The 16,752-nt window shown below is 39.1% G+C and overlaps 1 protein-coding gene across 1 annotated transcript in view; it reads right to left on the reverse strand.

Annotated features, from left to right (window-relative positions):
• LOC122793119 (guanine nucleotide-binding protein subunit alpha-14) overlaps window positions 1-16,752 on the reverse strand; it is a 1,370,299-nt gene that overhangs the window by 50,193 nt on the left and 1,303,354 nt on the right. The gene's annotated exons all lie outside the window — the stretch shown is intronic.

The following is a 16,752-nucleotide window of genomic DNA, read 5'->3' on the forward strand; positions in this document are numbered from 1 at the left end:
TTTGCTGTTTACATTGAAAAAAATACACACACACACACACACACACACACACACACACACACACACACACAAACACACACACACGTATATACATACACACTCCTATATTAGCATCCTCCAAAAGATATACTCAGAGGAGGGTCTAAAACTAAACTACAAATACTTGAATACTGAGCTAAGCAGGGTAGAAACACAGGTATACAAGGAATGTGGTCCTCACCTTATGTAAATGACATCACAGTGACTCATAAAACAAACAGAACACATACATAATATACAAGCTGCCTGAAGGTTAATGTGTCAAACTAACAGGAAAGAACTGCACTCCTGCAAAAGAGACTATGAGGCACAATACCCAGGTGAATGGTGGCTGCCTTTATAAATAAAAACAGCCACAAACCACTTGCCACAAGTGCTTTCATTTATTATCACACCTGAAAGACACAAACAAATACACTGACTCGATACACCTTTACATGTACAATATAAAAACAGCCTGTAATCTACACTCATGGAGCATAGCACTACTGTACTCCGGTGACCTGCGGTGTGACAGTGCATCAAAATCACTTTAATCGACCACATCATAATAAACCCAGACATCAGAAATTGCATAAACGTTATCAATAAGAATGCACAGCTTTAATTCTCAAAATGACAGTGTGGGTGGAATGAGGGGCTGACTTGCTACAGTACAGACTTGCATCTTCTTACTTTCATTCTTATCAGTTTTCCTTGTTACTGTGACCTTCCCGTGACCCTTTCTATATTCCTCTTCCCTCTGTGACAGCTGTTCATGCCTCCTCTGATGTTCACTGAGCTCCTCTGTTCCCTTCTAGAGAGAATCCTCAAGAACAAGGGTAACAGGCAGCTATGAAGATGTCTTGTCCCATGAAAGATCAGGGATGAAATGCAAGGTATTAATGACAGTATGAGCCAAGATGTCAAGTATCTTCTGCTCTAAACAGTTTTGCAGGAAACGGTCTCCTTTTTCTTAAGAGTTCTTACAGCAAAACCTTGACAGAAATCACATCTCAGTGCCATGTTGTAAACCTAAATGGAAAAAGTTCAGACTATGAAAATCTTTGTTTGGAATGTGTCTACTGTAGTCTCATTTGTAGACAATTATTATGGAATTAAATACCACTTCAAAAGGGAAGGCAAAGATGTAGCACATGTCCATAGATTTATAACAGGAAATGCACAAACCATGAAAATGTTTGTGGAAATTAAACCATGATATTTTTTGTGTAGAAACTGTCTACTGCACCTGCCTTCTTTCATTCTTCAGGGCAGACATTCCCTAAAATAGTTTACTGGATTTCTAACATATGACAGAGATCTACTGTCAGTAAAAAAACACAATACATAAGAGAAAATGTTTCCTCCAACTGGGTACCTACCTGACTGAGCTGCAAAGCAAGCTGAACAATGCCAGGCTAGGGACACACACGAGGAATGGTACATATGGTGTGAACCACATAAAGAAAGTTAAGAATGGCCATGTGAGGATACCAGCTTTATACAAATAATGTCCTGATGTTCCAAAGAGATGTTTTGTCTGTCCGGACTGGTTGGGGAAGGGAGCTGAGTTCTGGTATTCAGAGCAGATACTGGGCAATCTATGGGCAAAGTCTCAGTAGTTGGGACTACTGCAACAGTGATCTATACAAAGAACACACCATGTTCTCTCCTCTCAGGACAGGTGAGTCAATGTTGGTCGCTCATACCAATTTCTCCCTTTTCAGCTCGTTTAATGTCCAAGCTGCTAGTTAAGCTCAGGTAATCTGGTAAATATTGACAGGACTATTTTCTCTGTATGCTACAGAGTCAGGATAAAACTATTCCTCTGCTGACAGAAAGTAGATAATGTAGTCAACATTCTTCATTCAATATTTCAGATACGGTATCTGAAGAGTAGTACTCAGCTGTTTTCTTGTGTGTGTGGAAATTAAATTAGTAAACAGTAAGTAGACTATGGCCTACTGCAACACTCAATTTCAGAATATTTACAGGGCCTAAGCACTATGACAGGTGCATTTAAAATGGATAAAATAGTAATGGGAAAGAAGGAATGTGCTAACACTATCAAGCCATCAGGTAAAATATCGATTGTCAAAAAAAAAAAAAATACAGGTATTCTCTTTCTTATGTTAAATTAAAATAAAAAACAAATGAAAACCATGACCAGGAAAAAGACACAACAGCATTCTTGCCAGCTCACATATCTTGGGGGAAGAGTGGGGTATACATTCAAGGACTTGCAGTAAATGGTGAATACCAACGACACTGGTCCAGAAGCATATACAATGAAATGCACCTCTAGAAATGGGTGGGGCATAATAAAAGCGCACTGCAACTGTCAGGATGGTGCGGTACTGGAATGGCCTGATCTCCTCCCTATATTGTTGCACAGACCACTTACACTAAGGTTCCCCCATTGTGGGGTCCAGTCCAAATGAGTAAGCTGAACAGGTGTTGGGAATGGTGGAAAGGATGACTAAGGAAAGAGGGCTATGGGACATGGCTGATGACAGACTACTGCAGTGACAGCAAAAATGAAAACTACCAACAGAATGGACAGACAGCTCTTGTTTTCATTCAGCAAGTTAAAATATGTGATCTTCAGGGCTTCAAACTTATCCATTGCTTTTTCTTATTGTCATAATGCCTTCAACATTACCCTTCTCAGCATATCCACATTTTTCTGTGCTGATAATTTGATAATATGGGCCCCTGATGCATACGTAAAAAATCAGATCTCTTACTGGCCATCTCAGTACAAACCTCAAATGGTTTATTTTCATAGGACCTACCTCACAAATGTTCTTGATTTTGCCTCCTATTTTTTGTTCTGCCCCTTGTACATTTTTTGATTTTCTGGTAAATCGCCAAGGATTACAATCAGTCTATAATGTCAGACATTAGAGTTTCATACTATTTGTTCATAAAAAAGAAAATGCAAGTTGACACAAAACCTGTTGATCCATTAACTTTTTATGTGAATTACAATATTTAAAAATGTCCCTTGATTTTGGACATTTGTCCCCAGTTCTTTAGCAAAGAAGTTCAGGGGTATGTATGGTACATAGCCTTACAGAAACACACACGTCACAATCTTTGTAACTGCTATACACTTCTCTCAGGTTCCTAAAGCTTGGTCTGCAAGCTCACCTCTAGGTGGCACAATGGTCTGGTCACCATTTTAAACGCTATGGCTTCTGGTTCAACCACTATCTTACTGCTTGTATGCCTGCCGTATGGACTTCACAGCTACTAAACGTAAGGCTATGTTGGCAGTATGTCACAGTGGAAGTAGGCATACTCTTCAGCATGGAGTACTGCATTCTATTGGTCATTTCTGCCGCTAATATAATTGCAGTAAGCTTTAAGTCCACTTGCATAAGGTTTGAAGGTTTATTGTGCAATCTACATGGTCAGAACAATACTGTGCGACCCTTGCTAAAGTCCTAATCATAGCCTGAAGAGCTCCCTCCTAAGATCTCTGGCCTACCCTAGGCTCTGGCAACTATTTGAAACACAGAATGTCATCTCGCAGCCTGTGATCATCTGTCTCCAATCTTTTCATCTTCCGTTCCCTTAACCATATACTGAGTACTTCAAAGCCTTCTCTTACTAGGTTTACAACTTAATGAACTTCGTACCCTTGTTGGACAGAAATCTCCAATTTTTTTTCTACTCTTAAAACTAATCTAATCTCTACTCACCAGGCAAGTGATGTGTGTACAGATCCACTGCATTTTTTAATTTCTCTACCAATACTATTAACAAAGCTGTTCCACTGGACTACTCTGTCTTATTGCTCTTTCTCCCGTACATATTCTTTTTCCAAATACTATAATATTTTTTCATTCTGTAATAAATTTGTAACTGAAAAAGGACTATTGCTCCAATTTACCTACTTTTACACAAATAAAAAAATAAGTTAACCAGACATAACTCTCAATCAATCAAGGACAAATCTACAAATAATCAGGGACACTTTTAAAATATTAGTACTATTAACTTCAGACATTGACAGAATAAAAAGTTACCAATTTTAGGAGGGATTAAGAAGGATAGAGTAAAAATTTCACTCAAAATCTGGGACGTCCCTGAAAATCAGGGACAATTGAGAGGTCTGTAACCAGAGTTAATTAACCCACATATGAGAGGACATGCAGAAAAAAAGTATATGCCAGATGAAAGAAAGACTTAAAAAGCATACATTTAAAAACTACTTTGTAGTTAGATACATGAATGGTAGTAATAACAGCCCTTTCACTTCGAAGTTCTGAGCACTGCAGCAGCCAGAAGAAATAGCAGAAAATGGGCTGACATGTAACTTGGACAGCAGGAAATTTTCATTATGTATACTTTGCCAGTACTAAGAAGGGAATAAATTAGGAGATGAGCCACATCTTTTTCTTTTTCACTGTGTGCACCACATTTACTACATGGGCCAAGACACTCCAGATCAACATTTCAAGTAGTTCTGTAAATCTTTAAAACTACAAAAGTTCTTTGCATGCACATTTTTGGCTTGTGGTACATGTGAATATTTCCCAGGGTTTACTCACAATCAAGGAGCATTTCATTTCAAAACAGGTTTCAGAGAAGGATCACACTTTGGAAATTCAGCCATTTCAAACTTCTCTCATCTACTGTAGCAGTTCACTACCATTCTGCCTCAACTCAGACTCTCAGACTTGTGCTGAGCAGCAACACCTTATCAATGGGCAAATTTGCCTCATTGAGTGACACTTTGTCTACAAAAAAGTCCAGACACATGTAGCTATTGACGTTTGACAGTTTTACTATAGCATATACAACAGACTTACAATAAACTCCGCTCAATAATGTGCTATGAATATTGAGCAGATTATTACAAACTCTAAGTTGCTCTTGGACATGCAGGCTGAGTGAAAATGTGATTTTCACGATGAATGACTGTCACAATCTGGTTAATAATCACAATTCAAATATACACAGACCTCATATACATATACAGATGATGTAGGGTCATGTCTAAGAAAAGCAATAGAACTGAGCAATGGCGGATTTAGGCCTTGGCGCAGGGGCGTGCGCCCTCCCCTTTGTTTTTTTTAAGCACCCTTACAGAGTGTTATAAAAAATTGCTTTTTAACTGTCTCAGTTGAAATCAGAAAATATACAACAAAAGTGGTACACAGATAAGAACGTACCTCATTTGCTTGTACATTTTCAAATTTCAAATTTCAAACCACAGAAGCTTTATTTTCTTCAAGTAGTTATTTTTCCATCTTGCTTCACAAGTCATGATGGAACGCTCATTTAGAGTATCCATTCAGGTGACTTGATAACCCTAAGATCCCGAGTGTCTCTTCTAATGCATCTCCCATCATGACTACAAATCTTTCAGACAGTAAGACCGAGAGAAGCTTGTCTGAGGAACAGCTGAAAAAAAAAGAGCGCAAGGTACTTGAAGGACAGCTGCAGGCTACACAATATTCTGGACTATTTCTGAGGCATTAACCCTGCCACTTATATGATGTTGTGTTAATCTATGTTACGGCACCTTGAAATCCCATGTTCTGTAAGTTTTTCGGTTGCCATACTTAAAAATGCGGTAGCGCTATTCTCGCGGTTATTTAGAAGTTTGGTTGCGCCTATTGCGATAGCTGTTTGTTATGGAAATACTCCCTTCCCTATGACATTTTATTTGTTCCACATTATGAAGGACAGTGTTCATTATTTTGTAGCTGGAAGGTCGAGAGTTATGATTGCTACTTGTATTTGTCTGCCAATTCTTTCTCTTCCTAGTAAGATGAAAAGATGGCACAGTTTCTTTAGGAAAGTGTTAGCTTTTCCTTGACAATTTAAATGCCATTTCTACATGTTTCAGAGCCTTTATACTGGCAACACATATGAGATTGCTGGTATTCAGTGTGGCTCACAATTCCCACATTCATCATGTATCAGTGATTTTAACACTGGAGTGGAAGAACTAGGAATGGAAAAACAAGGACCATTGTGGCAAACTGAAAGATCTTTTTCTCTTCGAAGTGTAAGTAATGATGTGTACAGCTTGTGTAAGTTTTAAAGTGAGATATGGTGCAAGAGGAAAGTGAGCAAAAGTGTAATTTAGTTGTAAGGGACAACAGAAAAAAAACAACTTTGGTGGGAATACAAAAAAGAAGAACAGAATATTTAATTCAAAAGTGAGAAACTGAGTTGACTGAAGGATTCTAGCATGTTGTAGCTAAATCTGGGGTAGCTGAGAAAATGAGACATAGGAAGTCGTAAGGAAAGTTATTGAAGTTAGCACAGAAGGCAGTAAATGTAACTCATAGACTGGGAAAATAATTTTAACAGTAGAAGTAACATGTCATTAACCATTTGTGTTCTGTGAGTCATGTTTTAACTCTTTTAGCACAGTATTGGCTTTAATAAACTTGAGGTTGGGAGTTGGCATAATGGTTATTTACCTCAAAAACACAAGGTTCAGGATTTCATAGTATCATAGGAGGTTACTAGGGCCTTTTACAAACAAGCCTAGCCTAGCCATGGTTTACACTTGTTCCTTCATAGACCGAGAGAAATAACCTGTATTAGCATATGAATTTATGATCAACACCGACTTCCCCTATTCAAGAGGGACATATATGAAACTCCCAGGATGAATTTATGGTTTCTTATCCAACTGTCCAAGTTATAGTTAAATAGAGTCATTGAGGGGCTCTGTTTAACTTGCACTAGGAGTTTGCTCCGGAGGAGTGATAGCCTGTGGGAGATGTATCTGTCTCTCCAGCAAGTTATGTTTATGTTGCAAGCTAGGTTAAGGTCTCTAGAGTTAGTAACTCTTGTCCCATAAGATTTGCGGATGTGTAGCATTTCCATTAAGGCAGGGTCCGAGACTGCTCTGTAGGCCAGGCACAAGTCGCCTCTAAGCAGTCTATACAATACAGAGTATAGTGACAGAACCTTCAGTCTGTCCATATTGGTCATGTGATGAAGGCCTTGAATTTTCTTGGTGAGAAACCATTGAGGTCTCTTCAGCAGCAGCAGGTGTCTGATGAGGTACATGTAGAAGGGAGGAACGAGTAGAGAGGAGTTATAAACCCTTCTTTTTTGATGCTGTTCCCTTGCTTATGAGATGGGTAACATAGAAGGCCTTCCTCACCACTGTGGATACGTGATGACCACGTGATGACCGAAGTTAAGGCTGCTATCAACCTACGTTCCCAAATCTCTCACCACTGGGTTTGAACTTAGGGAAGTATTTTTAATGTTGTAATTTGCCGGGACTTCACGTTTACTGAAGGGGATGATAATACATTTTTCTGTGTTAAGTTTAACTCCATGGCTTTGGCACCAGTCAGTTGTCTGCATAAGCCCTTTTTGTAGTATGGTGACCTTGTTTTGGGATTCAATGAGTGCACCCAGTTTGCAGTCATCAGCAAATCTGGTATGCCACAGGCCATCTATTTTCACCTGAACTTCTGAGAAATAGATTCCAAACAGAAGTGGACCCAGCACAGATCCTTGTGGAACACCACTAGTAACAGCTGTGCTGGTAGAGGTGGAATCCCCTACTTTGTCTGTATGAGTTCTGTCAGTTGGATACCCATCTAACGATGTGGTTTATCCCCAGCTTCTGTCTTTTTTAATTTCTCTAAATCTTTTGGGTTTCTAATACCATGATAGGAATGGACCCCATTCCTAAGTCAGCATACGATTAAAGTTCATGAAATTAGTATTGTTTTAATCTTTGATGTCAGCCAGAAGTGCTCTTCATAGTGCCTCCAATATGCCCAGTAATGACTCCAGCAATTCATATGGAGTTACATGTATTGGTAACATATCTAAATACGACTGAAGATTCTTTTTTATAAGACACATTGCTCCTACTACTATTGGGACTGTCTGGGTAAATTTCTTCCACATTGCTATCATTTCTGCCTGCAAGTCTTGATATTTTATGACTTTGTGTCTCTGTACAGAAGACACTATAGTCACTGGGTGTGGTGATTTCAATGATGAATGTTACTTTTGTCTTCTTATGGACCAGTATATCCGGTTTTGTGTGTATTTGGGTAAACAACCTTGAATACAAACTGATATTACATTACTGCATTCTTGTTTTGCCAAACCTGTTAATTATTGTTATCCTAGAATGGCCAAACTAGATATTGTATATAGGCAGTGGGCATTGAGGCTGTATGTAGATGAAATGACTGACCCAACACTTATTTTTTGTAATTCTGGATTTCCAAAACTAATGTGTCTTTGGGTGAAGCAAGTTAGAAGAGAAGATGTGACTTATTCTTTGCAATGAAAATATATTAATGAAACTATTATTTTTAATCATGTCAGGGTCAAAGTAGATACTTTAGGTAGAATACAGGTGTGGAGTTGGTCTGTGGATGAAATGATTGTCCCTTGTGTTTTGTTGCTTTAATTCCGGCTTTGAATTATATCTTTGAAGGAGTAAAGTTTATTTGGATAAAGCAATCTGTCACTACTGTTTATGTGAAAATTACATTAATGTTAGCAGACACTACAGGTAGGCAATGGGTATGGTAACTGTCCATGGATTAAATGACTGGCCCCTGCTGTTTGATGTTGTAATTCTAACTTTGAAGGACTGAGATGTATTTGAGTGAAACAACCTGGAAGACAAGTAGTGATTATTGTGTCTGTGAAACAAAATGCACATTAATACATTATTTTTTATACTAGAAGGGTCAAACCAGATTCTTCAAGTAGGCAATGGGTATGGTGGCTATTTGTCAATAATAATGATTGGCCCTGAACTGTTAGATGACATGTTTGTGTTCTGCTGAGGAAAGCTTTTATCGAGTGACCTGCATGTGGCTGAAAATTGAAGTCTTGAGCCTCAGTTGCCCAAAGTTAAACATGCTGACAGTCTGAGTACCTCCATTGGAAATCACTGTCGGTCAGTTCTACCAGCAATGACCTTTTTGAGGGAATTTTACCCTTGTTTGAGTTACAGTGATCATGGAGTTGGTATATATATGTTTTGGGGTATAGAGTTCTTGCCCCTCACCTCCACATCATAGGGTGCAGGGGGGCTTTAACCTTGGAAAAACATTTAAAAAGTGTTTTCTTTGTTTGTTTTTTTTGGAAAATACAGTTTGGGGATTCCAGTCCTTGGAACATTCAGTTTTTTCCTGTCATAATGGAAGTGTTATTTTTTTTTGCACAAATTAAATGGAATTCTTATTGATTCAGCCCAAAGCATGTGCTTTTGGTTTATATTTGATACTGCATGACATTAATGTTGATATTATGTTATATTTCTCTGTGATATTTTACAGTGATTTCATTTGTTTTCTTAACAGCATATAACTGAACTGAGGTATTCATAGACTGTTACTAGGCTAACGACTTGGAGGGGGGGCCTTTATAAGCCTAGCCAAGTTTTTCCGAAAGAATAATGATGTCCTGCATCCAAATAGGACATTGAGGATCAGGCATTTATAAGCTACCTCTGTCCATAAAGGACATGGATGACAGGCCCTGTGCAAATTTCCTGTTCCCCATCCACTTGTCTATGTTGTGCTTAAATTGGGTAATAGACCAACTCAGTTTCACATGGATGGGAATCCTGTTCCATAGGAGGATCAGTCTCTGGGACACATAGCTGTCTCTCCAACATGTACTGTTTAAATCACAAACAAAATTCAGGTTCCTAGACCTTGTATTTTCAGTACTCTTTGACTTACGTGTATGTAGGAGATTCATAATTGTGGGGTTTGTGGATGCCTTGTAAGCCAGGCATAGATCATCTCTCAGCAATCTCTAGGAAACTGAGTAGAGGGAAAGGTCTTTAAAGTTCTCTGCCTGCTTTTTCGAATTTTTTTCACATAATATGTAGTTCCTTACATTTGTGTGTGTGTTTGCATAGTTATTCACTGGCTTTGCAGAAATTCTTTATTACTTACAAAGTTGTTTGCATTTGCTATGCTACTTGCTGAGGTGGTATCACCTTTACTGGGACTCTTTGCTAGGTCATCATAATACATATACAAACTGTGTCATTATGGGAGAGCTCTGTGACCTGCCATGAGTAACCAATAGTTGGTACTGTCTGTAAATTTGCTGTATGCTAGGCAGGAGTCACCTACCTCCACTACCACAGCCAGAACACAATGATGTGCAAAAGAATATATATATTGCTGACTTTTCATATGTGCTGTCAGAGCATCTTAAGGATATTTCCACAGCCCTTCCACAGCCAGTGTTCCACCCACCTCCACCTCACACTGGTGTACTTTCCAGACTGTACCCTCCCTTCTGGAAATTTCTGGATCCACCAACCACTAGTCAACTGACCAGACTGCGCCCCCCCTTTTGCAGATTCCTAGATCCGCCACTGCTGAGACATTTAGTATAGGATAAGGCCCATCAGCCAACAGAAACTGACAATTACATCCACACACTTCACGTATGTTAAGTGGTAGATAACCTAACATTGTACATTTATGCAAAAACAAAAGTTATGTACTAACCATAATGATACGTCTGTGTCATCTCTTTTCTTCCTCAACCGATGGGTCTGGGATACGACCTTGATTCTGGCACTTGGCCACTTCAATAAACCTTGGCTCCATAGGTCGAGCTTCTTCCCTTACCCATAATCCTCTCCTTAGCCTGGATTACCTTAGATTGAGTTTGCCTATTAGTCACCCTACTATCAAGAAAGTATAGTTGTGTAAAATCTTACCATAACCACAGATGTCCTTCTCTTCGAAGTTGCAGTATGCTAAACATGGGGGTTTCTCCACCTGAGGTGATCCGAATGTCCGGCCTACATACAAAAGCTTAGCCTGGCTGTTGCATGGTGTGCGGGCCCGTCACACGTAGGTACCATAAACTGTGGGCCATAAATGTAACGTCCACACACACAGACCTCAGAACTGAATGCTCCAGTCAGACAGTAGTCTAAGGAAAGCTGATCAGGATGTCATCCAGACAGGCAAAGTTAACTGAATGTAAAGGAGAAGAGGTAGATGTCTTAGTGGGGGGTAGGGGGCAGGGATAGGAATATTGCAACATGGAAGAGACTGACATCTACGGTTATGGTAAGATTGTATACAACTATTCTATCTCCTTCTATTCTCATGTTGCAGTAGTCTAAACATGAGGGGGAGTGAGCATCAAGGGAATGGAGCACTCTCTCACTGTCATTCTGTGGAGAAGGAAAAAATGTGGGCAAGTGGATAGATAGGTTAAACAAAAGTTCATTAACCACTTTAGGCATGAAGGAAAGGTTTGTGCAAAGGGAGACCCTATCCTTATGGAATATCAGGTATGATGGGATGCCCATGAGTGCCTGTAACTCTGAAACCCTCCTAGCTGAAGTCAGGGCTACTGGAAGCACTGTTTTCCAAGTGCACATCTTCAGGGAGGTTGATGCTGCTGGCTCAAAAGGTGCAGTGGTGAGTTCTCCTAGAATGTAATTCAGGTCCCAAGGAGGGGGAATGGGTTTTCTTGGGGGCCTGATATGGATCACACCCTTAAGAAAAAGCTTTACTTCCAATCTGGACAGCAAAGGTGGATTGAGAGGTAGGCATGCTGAGATAGCTGAATGATGGACTTTCACAGAGGAATTTGAAAGTTTTTTTCTTCAGATGTTCACACAAGCAACTAGAGGTACTTCAGCCTGGAAAGGATCTAGTAGTTTCTGGAGACACCAACTGGAGAACCTTTTCCATTTAGAAAGGTAGAATTATTTATTTATTTACTTATTTTATTTTACATTTGTTGACCGGGCTAGTCTAACTGGATATATGTCCATTTTCAGTAGAGGCCCGGGGAGAAAAGCTCCAGGACAATAACAAATAAAAAAAGTAAAATAGTGTAGAATAAAATAAAGTTTACATAGAGAAAAAAATATTGATATACATTTTGGTACACACTGGTTAGTAATTATTTACAAAAATATCAAACACACTGGTAAGTAACTAATTATAATACATAAAAGACAATGGTTTAAAAAAAAAAAAAAAAAAAGAGTACTATTTACAAAATTATAGGATACAACATTTATAAAGAGTCGATCATAGTAGCTTACAAGTAAACAGTTCTACTTACAAATGAAATAAGAACAAAGGTGTCAAGAGGGATAAGTAGAGGGAAAATTAGTAGAGTTAATCAGCTAGTCAGGGTTGTTGCAAGGGCATAGCCATTTTGTTCTGAGGAATATTTTCAGTTTTTGTTTGAAGAGGGGTAGAGAAGGAATAGAAGTTAGGACAGAAGGTAGAAGATTCCAGTTTTTCCCAGTAGTGTTTGAGAACAGAGAGTCACCTGCCAAGTTGTTTGACTTACTAATGTTAACTAACAATTTATTTGATGATCGTAAATTAGTAAGATTTTTATAGGGGGTAATGATGTCTGAAAGTATTGGAGTATTATTTGGGTGGTAGAGGATCTTATGTGCAATGATAAGTTGACTATATTGAAGCTGATTTTGTAGCTCAAGCCATCCTAGTTGTTTTAGATTCTGACAGTGATGGGTTCTATAGGGATTACCAGTGGCAAATCTTGCAATATTGTTATAGGATGTAGCTAGTTTGAAACAATTATGTTTTGACAGATTAGTATAGATTGGTGAGGCATAAAGTAGTGTTGAGATTAGATGGGAGTGGGCAATAGTACATCTTGCTATAGGAGTGAGGAAGGATTTGACTCTATATAGGGAGCCCATTTTTCTGTTGACTGTTTTTAGTGTTATTAATATGGGAGTCGAAGTTGAGGTTGTTGTCTATAGTAATTCCTAGGAGCTTGGTGGTAGCATCAGGGGTTATGGATACCATTGTTAGAAGTAACAGAGAAATCTAAAGGTATATGCTTCCGGGTAGGGGTAAAAAGCAGGAGCTTAGTTTTTTTTGGATTCAGGAGGAGGCATCGTTTTAAGAACCATGATTCTACTGTGTTAAACATTTCCTGAGTTAAGGACTGTAGTTCTGATGAAGATTTGGCTGTGCAGATTATTGTTGAATCATCTGCATATTGTATACAGGTTGCATGAGGAGTAGCTTTACAGAGATCATTAATAAAAATGGAGAATAATAGAGGACCAAGAATAGAGCCCTGGGGAACACCTAGTGTAACTGGCAGGTGGGATGATAATTATTTTCCCACATAACAGCTTGCTGTCGGTTGCTTAGGTAGGAGCTGAACCATTGTACAGCTAGAGTATCGAGTGAAAGTGATTTAAGAATGTTTATAAACAATGTGTGGTTAACCATATCAAAAGCTTTTGATAGATCTATAAATAGAGCTGAAGAGAGAACATTATTATTGCGATTTCTGTTAATGGTGTCAGTGAAGGATAAGAGGGCTGTAGTGGTACTATGGTATGGTCTGAAGCCATGTTGGCTTTGTGCTAGTAAATTGTGTTGTAGTAGGTGGTCCAGAAGCTGATGATGAATACATTTTTCCATTATTTTTGCTAAAGGGGATAGTAGGGCTATAGATCAATAGTTGGAATATTCATTGGAGTTACCACCTTTATGTAGGGGGATAATGTGTGAGATTTTCCAGATGATTGGGATGGTTCCCTCATTAATGGTTCTGTTTATTAGGATTGATATTGGATAAGCTACTGCTTTAGTTGCTTTTTGCAGATATTGTGCTGGAATCTGGTCAGCAGAAGGCGTACAAGGCTTAAGTTTTAGAATGAGTTTGTAGATGAAATGAGTAGAGATGGGTTGAAATATGAAGGTAGGAAGAGAGCTAAAAATGGGGTTAGGGAGGCTAGAGCTGTCAGGGTTTAGCTGGCTGGCTAGAGATTGGATGGCTTCGGTAAAAAAGTTATTAAAGGCATTAGCAGTTTGGTTGGGAGTTTCTTGATTAGCACTAGTTGGGGATGGTGTGCTGCAGTGACCTGGGTAGAACAGACTATTGATACTTGCCCAGAATTTCTGAGGATTGTTTAGGTGTGTTTGTTGCATTTTACAGTAACATTTTTTTTTGTCTGAAAGTATAGCTTTTTTTGTCATATTTCTCATTTGTTTAAATATTTGTTGATCTGTTAAATTTTTTGTAGTCCTCCACCTAGTCCAGGCTTTATTTCTAAGTAACATTTTTTGCCTGGTGTCTTTAGTGAGCCATGGGGCTGGTTTTGACCTAGTTCTGATAGTACGCTTTGGTGCATATTGGTCAAGGATATTTAAGAAGGTAGAGTTAAAGTGTTTAACAACCTCTTGAAGAGGGAGGGTTTTTAGTGGATACCAATCACAGGAGCTAAGTTCAGTTTGGAATAACCTTTGGTTAAACTGTTTGTTTGACCGTATTGTTCTATATGATGCTTGGTGTGGGATATCATTCTTTTGCCTGACTATGTAGGTCAAAGAGTGGTCACTTACATCATCAGGGAAGACACCTACTTTGTAGGGTTGGTGATAGTTATTAATAAGGATCCAGTCCAAGGTGCTCTCTTTATTGGTAGGTTTATTAATTCTAGTTGGGGAGGTGATGGTCTGTGAGAAACCATGAAGGTTAATGTGAGAAATAGGATGGTCAGTACCAATGCATCTCCAGTCAACATTGAAATCACCAAGAATTATAGTTTCTTGTGGGAAGGTTGATGATACCCAATTAAGTATATCTTCAAGTTTAGATACATTGTTTCCAGGAGGTAGGTAGATGCAAAAGATGTACAAGGATTTATTAGAATTAAGTTGTACTTTAGAAATAAGAACTTCAGCATTACTGTCTTTTGGTGGGTTATAAGGTAGAGAAGTGACTTGTAATCCATCCTTGAAAAGAATTGCTACTCCCCCTCCCTTTCTCTTTGAACGGTCTAGTCATAGTATATTATATCCTGATGGGAGGATTTGATTATCCTGGGTTGCTGTTTTTAGCCATGTCTCTGTTAAACATAGAATGCCAAAGGAGTGTACATCCAAGAGAGCATGGAGATGGGCAACTTTGTTATTAACACTCTCTATATTGAGGTGTGCTATAAGGAGTGAATTTGGGTGTTTGTTTTTGGTGTGTGGGATAGAGGGTTTAATGGTTATAGATTCAGTAGAAAGGATATTGGCTGGGCCTGGATTGGGATGGATGTCTCCATCTTGTAAGGAATTCTTTTTTAGTTTAAGCAAAATATAATGTAAGTTATTAGTTTGATACTGAGCTTTCTTAGGTAAAAGGCTATTATATTTAATGTGTGCCAGTCTGTGGTACTTTACTGGTAAGTATGTAGGTGTGGATAAGATATTTAAATTATAATGGATGAAAGTGTGGCTATGTGTAGCTGTTTGTTTGGTGGAATAATGATATTGAAAATAAGTTTGGTGTTCAAAAGGGGTTAAGACATAGGCTGAGGTTAAAACAGATAAGAATATGGTGGTAAGTAGTAGCTTAGTTGGTGTGGAGCTAGAAGTGGTAGACATGAGTGTATAAGTAAGGGAATTTTAAGCAAGGTGAGAAAAGGTTAAAGTATAAGAGAGGTTTAAGTGGAAGGAGTGGGCTAGTGATAGGATGTGGGCTGTGTGGGTGTGGTGTAGTTATAAGGGTGGAGAGAGTATCCTATTTGTTGGATTGTGGAGGAGGGTGTGGTCTGGTATTATAAGTCTAGGACACCTGGGGGTGGGTGGAATTTGGGGGTAGGGGAGCGGAGTCAGCCCGCAGGGTGAACGGAGCGGGAAGAGACAAGAGTAGGAGGACAAGTTCAGATCGAAACAATCAGCAGAGCACTGACTATTGAAGGTAGGTATAGTTGAGGGATAGAGTAGAGATGAGGGAAGTAGAGATAGAGAAATACTTTGTAACAAAGGGGTACAACTAGGAATCTAAAGCAGGTAATATTGTTAGCAAGATTGCCACCAAAGCAGTAAGATAAGCTAGACTGTAAGTCAGAGGGACAGACCCTATGGAGGTGGGATTGGGTATGGGTGCCGCCTGGTGGACAAATTATGTACTACAACAGATGTTTAGTAAGTGTAAAGTCTGGTCTAGCATATGGTAGGAAATAGGTTATGTGATAGGGAAGGGGTAAGGCTGCTGGCTATCCTGGCTTGGAAGCGTACTGTAAAACTACCTGAAAAACTAGATACAGACAGACTAATTGTCAGGTGTAAGCAAGCACATACTTTCTTGCTTCCTCTTAGAGAAGGTGTCTGGTTGGGAGGCAGTGAGAAGATGCAGCTGGAAACCTGGAAGGGGTCCTTGGTCTTCAAGCAGGAGGTTTTTGAGAGTACTGCATCATAAGCAATTTGTATAGCTAGGTACTACTGGGAAAGAAAGAAAAGGTGTAAAGACATAGAAGGTAAAAATAACGATTAGTTCAAGCAAGGTACTTTGAGCAAATAAATTCTACATGCAAAAAATCCTTCAATAAAAGGTACTTAATGCAAGGCTATAGGCTAGGTAATTCTTTGCTTAAAACAGGTAGGAACATTTAGTCTAACAGGTCATATTTTAACCATTTGTACATCAGAATCTCCTTGTTGTGGGTTTCCTGGCCTCCTGCAGGAGAGAAAGCATGTCCTCTGAGTAAAGGTGTCTAAAAGGAATCAGAAATTTATCGCCCACAGCGTCAGTTTGAGGGTTTTTAGGTGTGGGTGGATAAGAGATCCCTTCAGTTGTGTGATGAGATCCACCTTGTGAGGTAACTTGTGATGACTGCCCCAGGCTAGTGAAAAAAGAAGGGGGAAACAATGCTGCCTTGGCCAAAAGGGAGTCACCAGCAAGAGTTTGGGATTGTCCTATTGAATCTTCAGCATGACTTTCTGTATG

This window comes from Protopterus annectens, chromosome 2.part0 (assembly GCF_019279795.1).
Source record: "Protopterus annectens isolate FY-2018-M chromosome 2.part0, PAN1.0, whole genome shotgun sequence".
Lineage (NCBI taxonomy): Eukaryota > Metazoa > Chordata > Ceratodontiformes > Protopteridae > Protopterus > Protopterus annectens.